Consider the following 17238-nt stretch of genomic DNA (forward strand, 5'->3'; position numbering starts at 1 on the left):
CGACTACGGTGGAAAAATAGGCTGGCAAAAAAACCGTAGTGAGAAGGAGAGAACAAATATGACACTGTATGGAATTCAGAATGAGAATCTAAGAAAATTAAGAAGTTGTACTTTTTGACATGTATAAAACAAAATATGTCATTCGTCTGACTCATCCCTTCATGACAGGCCATTGGGTTGCATATCCGGCGGCGTTAGGGAGTCATATGGAATGGGAAATTACGTTGGCACCTGCCATCCAATTACTTGTCAGTAATCATGTTATTACACCCAATTTTAAATTGAAAAACATTCAGATGGAATATGAAACGATCACGGATCCCACCCTCGCGAGAGACACTGAGGGTATTACAACAATGGAAAAAGTTTTCTCTACGAACATTTACAATTTTTTAGAACAATCCCATTCAAAGAATCAGACACGATTATCAATGAAAATATTAATGTACCACGTCGTAGCATGAGAGGTGTCCTGATACTCTTCACTAAAAATCAGAATCAGTCAGAACTGAATAGTGAACTTTTCTTTAATCCACCCATTGAATCTGTTTCTGTAATGATTGAGGGTATTGCAATTAAAATATACGCTCAGAAGATAATGCCAAGACATTTTTGGCGAGAAGCACGACGGTATTTGGCTGAAGATAAAGATTGGTGTGAAATTGACATGAATGAAGTGGATTATTTGAAGAATAAATTTTGTTTCTTTATCGATCTGCGTAGTTTTAAAAATATTGATTTTCATGGAAATGGTTTAAAAGTAATAAACACAAAAGATGGTATACAACTTGAAATCATAAAAAAAAGATACATCAGTGAAGGGTGACGATGCTCGCGATTATAACATATTTGCTCATGTTTATATTATCATTGATGCAATGGTCTCCGTTGAAAATAGTAAATTAAAGTCTAAACGATTTTAGTGGAAATGAAAGTTGTCTCTGAAGGGACTACCGAGTTTAGAAAAACTCTGTAGAAAAGTTTCACAAAAGTTGCAGAATATCAGACCTCTGTCATGACATCACAGGCTGCTAAGCTACAGATATTGCATAAGGTATTGCGTAAGACATAGCTTAAAAAATGTTAATGTCTGACGAATTTCTGAAGACGACTCCGTAGGGATAATTAATAAAATAAAAATAATATCCATATACTTACATCACAGTCAGAAGAGCTGGAATGTGACTCCGTGTACCACTCTTCGTCTTTTGCAGACAGAATTTTTGTACTTACATCACAGCCAGAATAGAGTCCGTGACTCTGTAGGAGAAAATGAGGACCAATGGCCTCTGTTGCAATACTTACAGGTGAGAATGTTGCAATACCGTGAGTTCATATATAGGTAACCCAGACTTGCGCAATCCGCTTACACGGTAGCAGTGGTCTATGACTCACTGAGTACACTTGCACAATGCTTACGTGTCAATGACCGTTGCTCACGGATGCGCTACAGGGAGGGAAGGAAATTTCTCTCCCTGTAACTATTGTCAAATAAAATGATATAAAAATTCATATCCTGGAAAGAAGAAATCCCTACTACTTAAATGTACATAGTTGACGGAAATAGATATTGGTGTATGACTTTTTCAAAAATAGTCGATATTAATCGAGACATGCATTTATATTTTGCTCCGTTTGCTGCTCATTTCACCCCTAAATTTTGAATTAATAGAAACCATTTTACCATGTGTACTCACGTTTTTGAATATGCAATTTTTCATAACATGTAAATTACTATTTTCCTTTCATAAAAGAATAAACAATATTTTTGAAACACTTTGAGCACCGTAGGATGTCACATTGCTGAAAAAGACATGAAATAAACATCTAGTTGGAATCCAACACGTACAAAAACAGTATTCAATATTCAATTTGGTAAAGTATCGATGGGTTTTCTCCTGCTTTGTCTTTGCAAAATTGTTATTTCTACGGCTTTTTCCGTTCAAACGGAAAAAGCACATTAACCGAATGTCTCTTTAAGTAATGAAATTGTCAAAGGCGAGGCAGTTCGTTAACTTTTTAACGCGATAAATTTAGATAATATATTCACCGAGCCATAGATATCTGTAAAGAGCCACAGTGAATACATAGGCAAACAAAAACATCGCTCTAATTTACTATATGCAAGCGCTCTCCAGCAGTCAAACTCAAACTTTCGCTGAAGCACACGGCGACACTTAACGGTTGAATCTTGCAATAATCTCCTCGGAAATTCAGATAAAAAACTTATTTTGTAATGAAAGCTTACACTCAACGATCTTATTAACGTATTTCCAAAATGCAGATCAAAAGGTGCGAGTCAAAATATGCGTAAAACGTAAACTCTGGCGAACGTTTAAATTTACGGAGCTGTACATGTATTAACCTCTCAGCACAGAACTAATGTATTGTAAGATGACGCACTGTGACATACCTATTATAATTTCCTGCAGTGTTTGTGTTCAGTTTTATAAGTACAAAATGTCAATGAGAAAATACTCATTGAGAGAGAGAGAGAGAGAGAAGAGAGAGAGAGAGAGAGAGAGAGAGAGAGAGAGAGAGAGAGAGAGAGAGAGAGAGAGAGAGGGTAAACAAATATCTGAGTATCAGAGAGACAGAGAGACAGTTAGACAGACAGACACACAAAGATAGAAAGAGAGAGGGCAGAAAATGCCAGTTTTATTTCGATTGGAACAAACATGGAACGAATCATTTGTAGGCACCTATACATTGAAGTTCAAATCTACCAACAATGAATTTCTGCTATTGATCCATCACCCTCTAGCAGCTGCCTTCGACTACGGTCAGTCACTATGAAAGTAAAGTCGGTTATTATCATCAGGTTTATTTATACTGACTTTCGAGTGAAACTCACACAGACACTCTCTGTCTCTCTGTCTCTGTCTCTGTCTCTCTCATACACACAGACAGATTGTTATGTAGGTCATTTACCCCCACACTCATGGCCAGTCTAGAACATTCTCTAGGTCATTGCTCTTCATGATCTCACGGCCTTGACTTCAATTAGTCATGTTTGGAATGTTCTTGAAATTTAAAAAATAAGTTGTGTAAGAGAGATAAATTTAGAACAGTAATTAGCATGTCAATAAAAGCTCTTATGTAAGCACATGAGTATAAATAGGGGCCGGCAGAGCTTGCAGTCAGACATTTGGGATCGTGTCTCTTGCGTGTTACTTCAAGACTTTGGAAACTCCAGCAGTATTAATTTCAAGACTTTTCAAGACCTTCACTGCCACGCTGGATTTATACTGTGGACTTTGTGCAACTTCAAGCCTGCAAGCCAAAGGACTGTTCATCATCCGACTGACTGTTACAACTCTGAGACTGGAGCTTTGCCGTCCCAGCTGAGATAAGTAGCCTGTACACTTTTACAGTTTGTACTCTATCCGTGACTTGGCAATTAATTTTATTTCGTGATAAATTTCGTTTTATAGGGAAACTACTGATTCACCTTTTGTTTGTTTTCTGTCACGTAACAATATAGACAGACAGCCAGACACATGCACACAAGACACAGACAGACAGATACACACAAACATAGACAGAGACAGACAGACACACATATATATATATAATATATATATATATATATATATATATATATATATATATATATACGAAGTATGCGGTTCGACTTGTCCGATACAAAGTGCTCAATACAAAAGTAGAGCGAGATATATAAGGGATTCTTCACTCCACTCCACGCTCTACTGGGTATCACCTGATTATTCCTGGTTTCTAATATACATATATATATATATATATATATATATATATATATATATATATATATATATATACATACAGATACTCTCGTGGGAAATTTTCTATGCGCATGGTATATTTATTTAATGACTAAATTGTTCACATTTCTACTCAGGTCGCTTACAAATTCTGACGGGTTTCCTATGTAACTGCTGCATTTTACATCAACATCATACCATTTCTAAATGACTAGATCGAGACGTTCCTGTTTGGAGACAAATATAGCCAATGGAGTTTGCTTTAAATGCAGATGGTAAGATATTGAGATGCACTTCTGAAAGAGCATGTGTAGGTAGATAGGTAGGGAAGTAGGTAGGTACGTACGTAGGTAAGTAGGTTCGTAAGGGAAGTATGTTGATAAGTATGTAGAGATTTTTTTTCATTAGAAAACAAGAAACTAACAAAAGTGATATAAGTTCTAATATTGATAAGATTCTCAAAGATAAAATACACGTAAATACAAATTGTCAGATGAAAACACACAAATCATATAAAATTAAACTATACATTATAGCTTCAGCTGAAAGACCAAAACAAGGTAATTTTTTTCTAACAATGTGTTGAGAAGTATTTTTCTTTCAAAGATAGGAAGATCGATAACTTAGAAACAAAATAACATCAATGCAAACGTAACACAACATCAAAATACACAAACTATCCGATCATGCATCTAAGATATGGTATTATCATAAACCCATGCCCATATTGCTACATCCTAGTGACGTTCACCGTAAAATATCAGCCGTGATATTTCACGGTAAACATTGAGATATGCACGATGAACGTCATCAGTTTTAGGGTTTTCCCGAACTACATTAGCAAATTGTTGGTAAACAACGTAAACAATAAAATGGCTGCCGCTCCCCGCCTGCGACGTAAAAACTTGAAGGGCTTCGAGCAACACGGGTATTTCTGGTTGCAAAATACGGAAATAACATGTTGAGTCCTGAAAAGTTTTCCCATGGTATTTTTTTAGTCAAGTTCTATCAAACATTCTGTCGTTCGCACGGCGCCGGCACTGTGCATCGTCTCCCTCGGACAGCTAGTGAGCGCGTGGCTTGACAGCGATGTCGCGCGCGCGACGACTGCTGACATGGCAACTCTCAGGGTAACTAACAAAATGGCGTCCCCTCTCCGCGCGAGCTCCGTGCCGTACGGCGATCGAAATCAGGATACATTTAAAGCTGAGCACAGTTTTTGATCGGTTACAATTGTAATAGCATATTGCTCCTTAAAAAGTTCCTTCTGTATGACGATTTTTGTATCCCTGAGTCTTTCTTCTTGGGTTTCATTGAGATACGGACGACTTGCGGAGATGTCGCGCGTGATGTTGACAGCCTCGTTGTATACATTATGAATGAAGCCTGTTCACATAAAAATTCTGATATTTATGCGCAAGGCGTAATAAAGTAAAGCCTCAAAATTTAAGGTTTTTCGTTCTATTAGTAAAATTATGGGCATGGGTAAATATTGTGTTGTTCTAGATCAATGAACTGAAAAATGTGAGTCTCATCAAGGATTCATACTATCAGAATATGCTCTGCCGTATGAAGACACCGCAGTATTTAAATCTTATAATTTTTTATTGTACTTTTTCAGAACAAACAGACCAAAAGCCCACTTACAGGTCTGACTATAAAAGGTAAGATAACAATCTGGTATAAACATAAAAAACACATCGTATCCGTACAAAATATCTGTTACGGTCTGACGAAAGACAGACCTATTTGTGAAGATGTCAAAAAAATTGTATTTACACACTAGATAATTATAACAAGACGTGAATCTTGGAAGAAAGGAAAACTTCCTAATATTTAGGTGAGATCTCGCAGGTTTGAAGGTCTCAGAGTGACGAAGTTTCCTGATTGGAAAGTTGTAATTTATCTGTTATACAAGATAGGATGAATCTGAATGGACACTCTTGTGTAAAAATATAAGATTAGCGACCTTGCGATGGAGTTAAGCTGGGGGTCTTTCTTCATATTGTTCTGATGCAAAGGGAATATTTTGTTTAAAAGAGAGAAATTTGATAATCTTCATCTGAACAGTTTCACGTTTTTCAATGAGATACTTTTTGTTCTGAGATTAGACTTGAAAGGCGAAGTTCCATGCAAATTAAAATTGTTCCAAGAGAGTTCTATGGAAGAATAATATAATTCTAAAGGGTATGTCCGAGTAAATTATTCAATGTAAAAACGCTATATGATAATTTGCTAAAGTACGAACACTTTTTGCAAACAAATGTATCAGTTGTAGTTGATGTTGACTTTGAAGTAATTGAGAGACGTTTTTACAAAATCACAAAATAATAGAAAATCATACATAAAATTGGACGCGACTGACTCATCACATCACTTTCATAGTACCACTTTCAATTTGACAACAAATGAATGAAATACAATATCTCTGTAAAGCGTGTAATGAGTCAACAACGTTTTACAATCTTCATACTTTAAATTCTATTCTACAACTTGTACTTTGACGATAGTGTCATCATCCTGTGTTAACCCCAAAAAAGAGACTTTTGAACAGTCTCGTCATTATGCCAAAAGAGCTGAATCAAAAAAGGATTGTGCTGGCATCTCTTTTTCATTCTACCAGAATACTTTGGAATCCAGAGAATTTATAAAGTATTCCAGTGCTGGATTCCCAGTGCTTGATGACAATATATTCTACATAATCTTGTTATGATGCATCGAAATGGATTCTGTTATAGGTCGCAGGGTACGAAATATTTCACATGGTGCATATTTCAATTAATAGCATTTCAATTTTTCTTAAGTGCATTTGGTATTAAAATTTCTGTAGCTATTTAAAATTTTTTAATTATTCGTAATTTTACATTTAAAGGAAGTATTTTAGCTATAAATAATGCACAGTATATCTGTTCAGCTAGATTTGGGAATTTTGATGTGGATAAATCTTAAATCGAACATTATGATTGAGACGGACTGATTTGATATCTTTTCTCTGTCTTGCCTCAGTATTTCTACTGCTAAAGGTTTTAATTCAAGTTTGAAGTCGCTGTGCCGTGCCTTCGTTAAGTAATGTAATCTTTGCTCTTTAACATATTCCGTCATTCCGGGTAATTTTGAATTTATCTGCTTATTATTGGTCTTGTTTTGCCAGAGGTCCATCTATCTCTCTTTCAAGGATTTGACTTTGTTGTATGGACCGTTACTTTGCTGCTTGTTCTGTGCTGTTTTGTGTCGGTGTTTGTCACAATTTACCATGTATTAACTAATTATGACCTTGTAATTTTGGACTCTGGATAATATGATTATGATAATAATTGTTTTGTTGATCACGTATTCAGTCACATGAGCTAATGTTATAGTGATGTGTGCCTCTCTGCCTCCCTGCCTGACGTTTAATAGGGATGGATATATATATATATATATATATATATATATATATATATATATATATATATATATATATATATATATATATATATATATATATACTAAAATCAATAAGTTTATTGCGTCACTGCGGTAAAAAAAGTTTGGCATTTGCTTTTCAGCTTATTACAAATTTAAATATATAAAGAAACTTTTTAATTGACGGATATTGGTCGAAAATTTCATGACAACAATTTTAATGAATGTGCAAACTAGTGGCAATAGTTTTAAGGACATGTTAATTTACAGATTGTTGTAACATAGACAGAAATGTTGGAGCATATTAGATTCAAAATTGGATAGTGTTTGTGTTTTTCGACAAAATCGCTGAATACAACTGTGGAGTTTTGTTTTTAATGTATGTTATTGTCATTAAGGTAACGCCAACGTTTCCTTCAGCAATATAAGGAAAGCCTGTTCAGATTTACCGATATCACCGTGCACAATTTTCTCTCTCAATTCCTTCTGAAACTTTGACATCATTTCAACCCTCTCATTATACTTTTTCTGGTTTGACAGTATTGGAATGATTTGCTTTGCCCACTCCTCTGCATTTTGTTCTTCATTATCAGTGACTCCTAAATTCGTCACAATCATCTTATCTTTGAAACTAAAATGATTCTTAGAAACATACTTTGCAAAACCAGAATATTCTGTTGTCAATGATGGAAAACCAGCCGCCCCAGCATACAAACTAATTGTTCCAAATGGATCATGCGTAGGTCCGTGTAACATCAGGTGATTTCTTCCAAAGTCGTCTTCTATGGTTTTTAAAGGGTCTTTATTTTTCGGAAAACTTTCTGTCAAGATTTTCAATTTACCTGATCTTGCAATATTGTTTAGTTGTTTTATCAATGTAACATTCGATTCAATACCCCTTATCTTAAGTTTTATTAGTCTAGAATTTTGAGGTGTTTCAAATCGATTTGCAACAATACCCATTGAACGCACTATTACATTTAAATTTTGTCTTATATCATCTTCGTTTGAAAATATCAAAATATGGATATTGTCTTCAATGGTTTACGTTCAGTTTTGATATTTAATGTACGATTATATATATACGGCAATATAGTAATATGCTTGGGTAACGGATCATAATTATATAGCATCATGCGATAATGTGAAAACACTCGCGGACCGACAGACACAAGAAATTGTGCGGCCATTACGTAGTCGTTAATATCATTATACTCTAGATTAGCTGCAAGTATTTCATCATCTGGTGTGCTACTCAGTATTGGAAGAAACAAAGCTTCAGCGAAAAATTTGCTTTTTATTCAAGTGCATATGAAGCCATTTCAAAGTCACTGTCATCAATAAAACCTACGACTGCGCACAGATTTGAAATATTATGTAAATGTAAATAGGCACAGGCTGGATAACTACAATAACATTCACTCCTTATTTTCCTAATTTGAATGTTCTTATCGACTTTGAAAGTGATAACAACCTAATCGAGTGTGTCGCCGCATCTTTTATCTCTTCTTCTGAAGCATGAGCCACAATGACGAAGACGCTATAATTAGCTTCAGCTAATAACTTTGCCATACCTTGCACTGTCAAACAAAGAGATAAACGGGTAGATAAAGGCCACCATTCTCTTGCGACTATGACGATTCTGCATCCAGCAACATCTAGAGAGAGAGCGAGAGAGAGAGAGAGAGGGAGGGAGAGAGGGAGAGAGAGAGAGGGAGAGAGAAGGGGGTAAGGACGATTGGAAAAAGAAGTATATTTTAAAATCTATTTAAAAGGAAACAAGTCTTTCGTAACTTTTTTGGGTCTGTTTGATAAGAAGGCTATCTTTTAGAATGGTACTTACAATCTCGGAAAATTGCTTACTTTGAGTGACTAAAATATATTTTCGGGAGAAGGGTATTAGCAAAGTTACTTTGGTGAAGATAGTCTCAAAAGTAACAATGAACTGAAATATCCATTGGCTCATCTCGACTGCGTCAACATTTTAATTCCTAAATCTTCATTCGATCTTTTTGATGATTAGCTACAGTTTCTTGTTTATATGACCTTTGTCAAATACACAAAGTTGACAACAAAGTTTATTGTCAAACAAATACACTACAGAGCATTCGCTGTACTCTTTATGTTTTGTGCCCATTTAAGCCAGACCTTTTGTTATCCACTTTCAAAGACATGGTGTTTTGAATTAAAAAAAAAACAAAATTCAAAACAGAATGAGTTGAAATGTGCGAGAGGAAATAAAATGAACAAGACTGGGAAATCACAAATATATATTTTTGAATGACTGCGGTAATATCAACGGATGGCTCATCATATGTGCAGTCAATGTGGCACTTTCAACGCTTACACTATTTGAGCGATTGACACTATGACAATGCCATTACCAAAGTGTGAATAAGATATTTAATGAAGCAAAATAGACAACGTAAGCGTTAAGCAGAGCCACTGTGCAAATACTGACAATAGCTGAAACTAGCAACATTGGCCGGTATGGCTAGCGGCTAATTATTAAACTTGACCGCAGTTTTTCACGGCTGTTACATCTTTTGTGAACTGAGCAATCTTCTCAGGTGAAAAATTTGCCAGCACTATCAGTTGCGTGATGAACAAACATGTCGTATCAAGCGACACCGTAACTGAGCTACCTCGTGAACTGTCAAATATTTTCCCGACATATTAGACGTGTCTATCCGAGCATGAATAATACTTTGTGCGTATGGGCAACCGACCATTGCAGAACAATACCGAAGATAAACTAGGTGACGTTTCCTGTATGGCTAGGCCATGTGATCACGGTGCTACGGTGTCGGACTATATCCGGTTATTAGGCAAGGGAAATAGTTTTGAGCGCTGAAACTTTACGTTATCTCTTTATTTGAAGCACACCGTCGTCAGTGTTGTAGATTTTCAATAAGATCTTGCCGTAGCGCACCACAATCATGTCAGCACACAGTATTGCATGATTTACCACGGACGTATAAAAGCGAGCCTAATTCATAGGGACAAAGAGTACAAGCCAGCCTGTTTCTTGTGATTTTATTTTGTTATCCACCCATCACCGACACGAGCAAAACAGAGAAGGAAATCAGAACGGTAAAATAATAAATAAAGAAAATCTGCTCACGTAAAAATAATAGATTTTATTGCTATTAATATGACCTTCAGTCTATACAACTACCACGTATCGCGTTTTATACAATGTTATTCAATGTTTCGTGAATGTGATCATAGAAACATAATTATCTATCTAGGTATATACAAACTATGTACGTAGAAAAGTATTTTTACAGTTGTCATTTTATTAGTGTGACAATTTCACAGGACATTGTCTGAATAGTTTGATCTATTATTGCATTAAAACTCCAGGACGGAGAGACAGGCCAAGACTCTAAATATTTAAGATCAACATATCGGCAGTGACGTGCGTTCAATTTCAATTCTAGCTATCAATTTCATTGATACTGCCCTTTCTATTTGCCCGCCCAGCTTGCTTAAATGCCGTAATGATATACCCTTAACGGTTATCAAGTACCTTTCTCATTAATTAATGCGAAATTGGAGCCGTGACTCTGCACTTGCAATGATACCAATGCAATGATTGCGATAAAGGAATGTCTCTGTCCGTGGGTCGGATTAGACCGGCATTTCAGCATGTTGCTCAACTAATAAATTATGAATATGCGTTCATGTTTCTAAATATTTAGCGGCGTGTGTAGGCGGGAATAGACCAGCTGCGTAGGGCCTGGGCGTGACCCAGCCTGCCTCCGGAGCCTGGCTTTTAGCATTTGACACGATCTCTAAATGGTATTGATTAAAAATACAAGATAGAAATTAATTCAGACTTTGAACTTTTAATCAGAAATTACGCGCTTATTTTAAACAGTAGCGTCAAATACGTTCAAATTCCACAGTTATTGAACACAAGTTTATCATTACGATTACAACGTTTGCCATCACTGCCCCGATTTACTCCATATAACATGCTTATGACGTAAAAACAAATGATATGATATTGGATTTCATGTGGAGGTTTAATGACAGCAGAATATTTATATCAGCCAGACAGATGCTATTGGAACGCATACCAAGGATCATCAAGTAATTCACCTATACCTTCATCGGACATTTCAGAAGCTGTAATTGACAACTTAGTCTCTCCAGTGAAATGAACAAACTCTCACACTAGGTGCATAATCCAAATTGGATTGATACAATTGATTCTGATCGAAAGCACGTAGTGTCACATAAAATCCAGTAAAAATGAAAATTAAATACAGTTCCAATCTCCCCTGAACTGAATGTTAGCGTGACGTCACCAAGACCAAAACCTTTCCATTGCAACTAACCCTTACATACTTTATCCTTGCTGGCAGGAAATAGTTGCAGAAATGCATCGGGCTACTACCTCTTTAGATCTTCAAAATGTAACTCTGTCATATATACTCGAAATATGTATGGGACAAAATCTCATTCAAATTATTTTCTTGATGACTACCATGTGTGCTGTGCCTTGACCCAATAGATTTATTCTCTCAGTCTGGTTCTCGCATCTCTTTAAAGTGCAGATCTTTCAAATATTTTTCTGAGGAGAAGTTCATCAATGATTTGCGTAATGCCCCTTGGTATTTGCTGGATGACGTCAATCTTGCATTCGATGTTTGAATCTCAATTTAAAAATATTTGTGACTCACATTGTCCTGTTATAAATAGACGTGTTAAACGTTTCAGACAACCTAAGTGGTTAAATAATGAAATTTTAAATGCTGTGAAAAAAGCGTGACCTTTGTCTCAAGCGTGCTAGATCAGGTTCAACTGACTATCTTTGGAGTGAATATAGAAGCAATCGCAACAAAGTTGTACATCTTATAATGCGCGCGAAACTGCATTACTTCGGGAGTATTATTGTTGAAAACTCAAATGCTACTACTCTTTTGCGTGTCCATAACAATTTGACGAATTCAAATAATTATAAGAACCCTACCTTCACATCAGAACATGTTATGAGAACAATTCTTATTGCAAATGCTTTTAATAGTCTATTTGTTGGCCTTACTCAGAATACAAATGATATCCATGATTCTGTGAATCTTGAAAGATTACAAACTTTGTTCATGACGTTTTGGTGATTTACCCACTTTTAAGATTCCTCCTAGTACGCACGACTTTGTTTATTTGTCATTGTTACAAGAGAAATGTACAGGCATTGACAATGTCAATCAGAAGCTTTTAAAATTAGTGCTTCAGTAATTTCAAATAGTCTCAATATGAGTCTACAGCATTGTACTTTTCCAAGTGTGCAAGGGTTGTTCCCCTTTATAAAGGGACAGGCGATATTTGTGACATGTTAAACCATCGTCCTATTTCTATCTTGCCTGCCCCTTCAAAAATACTGGAAAGACATGTCCACAATGCATTGCTTGGGTACTTTTCTACTGCTAATTTGCTTTTTGACACGCAATCTGGTTTCAGAAAGAACTACTCCTGTCAAACGGCATTAATCCGTTTAACTGATGAAATTTGAACAATATTGATCATGGGTTTCTTAATGGCGTGATTCTACTTGACCTGTCCAAGGCCTTGACCTTATTGATCATGACCTTTTATTGAAAATGCTATCTTTGTACGGATTGTCTGATTGTACTGTTAACTGGTTTAACTCTTATCTGACAAATCGCCAGCAAGTTGTTGACTACATGGGAAGTATTTCTGTTATACATTATATTACGGTAGGCGTTACACAAGGCTCAATTTTAGGCCCTCTTTTATTCATGATCTTTATGAACGACATGTCTTTATTCGTTGATTCTTCTACTTTACATATGTATGCAGATGACCAACAATGTTAGCAAAGGGTAAATGCATTGTGATGTTAACGATGCAATACGAAAAGATATCACTCCTATTTCAAATTGGATTACTACAAATCATATGCGAATTAATGCCAGAGAAATCAAATGCCTTCTGATTACAACCCATTCTAAGCGCAGTCGTTTGAATGATACTCACAGTTCATTATCTGTACAGGTTGCTGACACTTTAATTCCTCAAGTACAATGTGGTGGAATTTTAGGGGTGACACTTGATGGAACGTTATCATGGAACGTCCATATAGATATTTATGCAAGAAACTTAGTGAACGAATTGGTTTACTGCGCAGATTTACGTCGATATATCCCTTTTGATCGTCGAATTATCTTATATCATGGTCTCATACAGAGTATTTTAGATTATTGTTGTGGTGTTTTGGGTAAAGCAACGAAAAATAATCTTGACAAAGTTTATACTCTTCAAAAACGGGCGTTACGCACACTTTTTTAGTTATCAATTGATTTTCCCTCCAATGCTTTGTTTTCTACATTTAATGTTATGTCAATTAGACAAAGATTATTTTTTATTCATAGCACTGTTAAGTTTCAAATGTATGAATGGTTATGCTCCACAATATTTACCTAATTTATTTCTCCACAAAGTAATGTTCATGATTATTTTACACGCTCTATTGCACGTGAGAATTGTCATGTAACAAGATGTGTTTTAGGCACTGGACAACGTAGTTTTCATCTCCGTGCCACGAAAGTTTGGAATTCATTACCCCTTGAAGTGAAAAAATTTGACCAGTCTGTACACATTCATATGTAAACTGAAAGAATATGTTAAAAGAAATTTTCACCTTTAATATACTTTTATTTTCTTGTATTGACAGATGTATTTTTATCCTTTTTTCGATGTTGTATGAGCCCCGATGAAATTACTATTTCGGTAACTCGGCCGCCTCAGTAAAATTATAAATAAAATAAATAATAAACAAATATTCTTTATAGGACAGTAAAGTGCGCATTTATCAGTCTTACCCCTATTCTTCCCTTCTTTCTTTCCATGTTCTGCTTCGAGTAATAGTGTTTTGTTTACCAACGCTTGCTCACACTTTCCTAGTCTAGACTGTAATGTATCAAATTCATGCGTTGTGTCAAGAAGATAGCTATCAAATGCCTCCTCGGTGCTATGCAGTTCCCGTGTTAATTCCGCGTATTGCATTTCCAATGTGGCTATCTCCTCTTTTGCTTTCCCAAGATCAGATGTTAACTGTTTCCTTTTCATGAGGCACTTAGATAGGTTGTTTTTGTAGACTGAAAAAAATACGTTTTATCTTAATATCTTATTAACACATGCACATGGATTTTCAAAAGGGCAGTCAATCAATTCTAAAATGTTCCTTTAAAATCAAAGGGCAATAGCTAGGTATCACGATCAACATCATCATCCCTTAGGAAAGTATGAAAAATAAATCAGAGTGATCTGTAATATCTTCACCATGATGAACTGATTCAATGACAAAGTGAGAAGTTACAACTCTGTCGTCACAACAGTGACTATGTTATATAACGGAAATATTTGAACTAAAACATGCAGTGGAATCAGAAGTGCTATGCTGAAAAAAAGTAATGATGTCACCTAAAAATTAGCCGTAAATAGTATGGTGCAGCACACGCCGAAACAGCTTTAATAAATTTCTTTTACTTTGTCTTTCCCTGTTTGCATTTGCTGTGTTAATCTTACCTTTTTCGTGCAGCTGTAATTGCCGAGATGTACGTTCTAGTTCGCTTAGTTTATTCTGAAGTTCGGACACCAATGACTTCTCTTTCACAAGGTCTGACAGACATGTTTGCTTCATAGCAAAAAGAAGCCTAGTGAATTCGTTCTCATTGCTATCATGCTGATCTTCCAATAATAACACATTTTCTTTTGCTTTTATTAGCTGACGTTCTAATTGATGTATTTGATACTTTAATATACGTTGTTTGTCATCTGCAACTGTAATAGATGATCATGACTTAGGGTAAGTCAATGCGATAATAGGAACAACCCATTGTTTTTGTCTTCTATATGGCTTGCCTTTACACTCTCTCATTGTTGACGTTTTATTTTTCATATCTATTTTCGCTGTTATTTTTACCTTTGCGTTAAAAATAATTTCTCCGATTGCTAACTGTGTCACACGAATTCATTCTACACGACAACAAAGGTTCTTACCCACTTTAAAGACTTCCCAAATAGGGCCCACATTTTTCTTCCATTTCCTTAAACAAATATTAAAAAGTTGCAGGAGTTTGTTTCCGCAGGTCATGTACCATGTAACAGGGAGCCTAGAAGTTCAAGTTGAAGGTCTTGGAAAGTGACAATCTTTGCAAATGCTGAAATGTAAGCTTTATTAGATGTGAAGATGTTAATCCATGCCTTTCCAATACACAAGATGATCTTGTCCACTTTGTCTGTAAAGATTCACTTAATAAACATGGAATATTTGAAACTGAACTGTTATGGCATTTGATGGGCCTTGATCGTGGCTTTGTGTGTGGCAGTCGGATATGTTGAAGCTTAACTGTAGTGGCCTTGGTGCCATTGAGTCCAACAGTAGTTAGGTCTACCAAATTGGCACCTTTTACTGCCGATGTGTCTGTACAAGTTTAAAACTTTTTATAATGATGTAAAGGACATAAATATTGTTCTTGCAGCAAGAGTGTAATAAACAAGTAAGATCATTCTGTTGGTCAATACTTAGCAGCCAACACTTGCACATGATTTTTGCAGGGTTCAGATTTGGCCAATCGCAAACAAATGATGATAATGATGATGATGATGATGATATGATGATGATGATCATGGTAACGATCATGATCACGATCACGATCATGATGATGATGGTGATGATGATTTTAAGGAATATAATACTGATGTAACAATTAGATATGTAGCCTTTGAAGCGAGCTGCCTTCAGTTGGTCCGTGTGTATCATGCCTGGAATGTTTGTTTGTGTCATGAATGTTGCCATTATACGTAATTGACTCCGGTGATAGTTATGAAGCCCTCTGCCGGAAGTATGGCATCAGTTACTATGAAGAATTCAGGTAAAAGGGGGCAAAATGGGGCCCTGGGCAATGGCTAAACGTATGTTAGCAACAGAAGCACCTTCCTGAGCAAAGGCGCAAAGTTCAATACCCGGGATTGGTTTATCAGCCAGACAGTAAATATTTCTACACCTAGGAGATATTAGGCGGGCAACACAAAAACACCAGGCGGGCCAGTGAGAGGGCCCACCACTATTTCTGCACAAACGATTGAGACAGTGTAACTGGTTATTCCCTTCTTGTGGTGGCGGGGTTATGGGCAGCTGATTGACACAGGCAGGCACAGTCAGACTGAACGAAAGCATCGAAGCCTATGTTTACTGCATTCTATGGGCCTCGTTTGGCCCCCTCTTGTACCTAAAGTCTTCATTGTAACTGATGCCATACTCCCCATGGAGGGCTTCATAACTATCCTTGCCGTAGGGTTTGTTCCAAAACCTTGAAAGCAACATCGTCAGGCAGTGCAACTCCCATGTGCACCTCATGGAAAATGTGCCGGTAGTGAAATACACATGGAAATGGATAGGGGATCTTATCTAAAGTGAGAAGTCACCCAGGTGATAGCCACTCAACTGATAGTCTCTTAGTACACTGCTGATTGGAGGTACTCACTTATTAGTTTTCAGATGGAGTACATAACAATCAAAGACGAGGACATGGCCCAAGACGTGGCTGGCTACTATAACATAGGCAAGAGCTTCTCGTACGAGTATGGCCACTATTTGCGCACGGTCCCTTTCTTAGAAAGCACTACCATGACCAATGAGAGTTCAAGAGGGCTGCTAATTCTGTTCACAAACACAGGCACATGGTCTGCTAGATAGCAAGCTGTTCATATATCCACACCTTCAAAGCGTTAGTGTGGTGATCAAACGAAAAGCAAACAAAATCTATGACAGTAAATGATCCGATGGCATTGCTTGAAAAAGGCCGCGGATATTTCGCAGGGGGTTTTGAAGACAAGGACCTTCTTCTTGGTGAAATCGATTACTTGAAGACAGAGGTTCTGCCTGTTCGTGGACTTGAGAAGCTGCAAGGATGAAATGTTTCATGGCAGTGGCCTGAGAGTGATGGACACGAAGGATGGGGTGCAACTGGAAATCTGCTGAAAAACAAAGCCACAGAAGATCACGACAGCAGACTACTAGCACAAGTCTACGTGCCAGCCAACATGCAGGTATCAT

The sequence above is a fragment of the Ptychodera flava genome, unplaced genomic scaffold, assembly GCF_041260155.1.
Source record: "Ptychodera flava strain L36383 unplaced genomic scaffold, AS_Pfla_20210202 Scaffold_42__1_contigs__length_1331906_pilon, whole genome shotgun sequence".
Taxonomy (NCBI): Eukaryota; Metazoa; Hemichordata; class Enteropneusta; family Ptychoderidae; genus Ptychodera; species Ptychodera flava.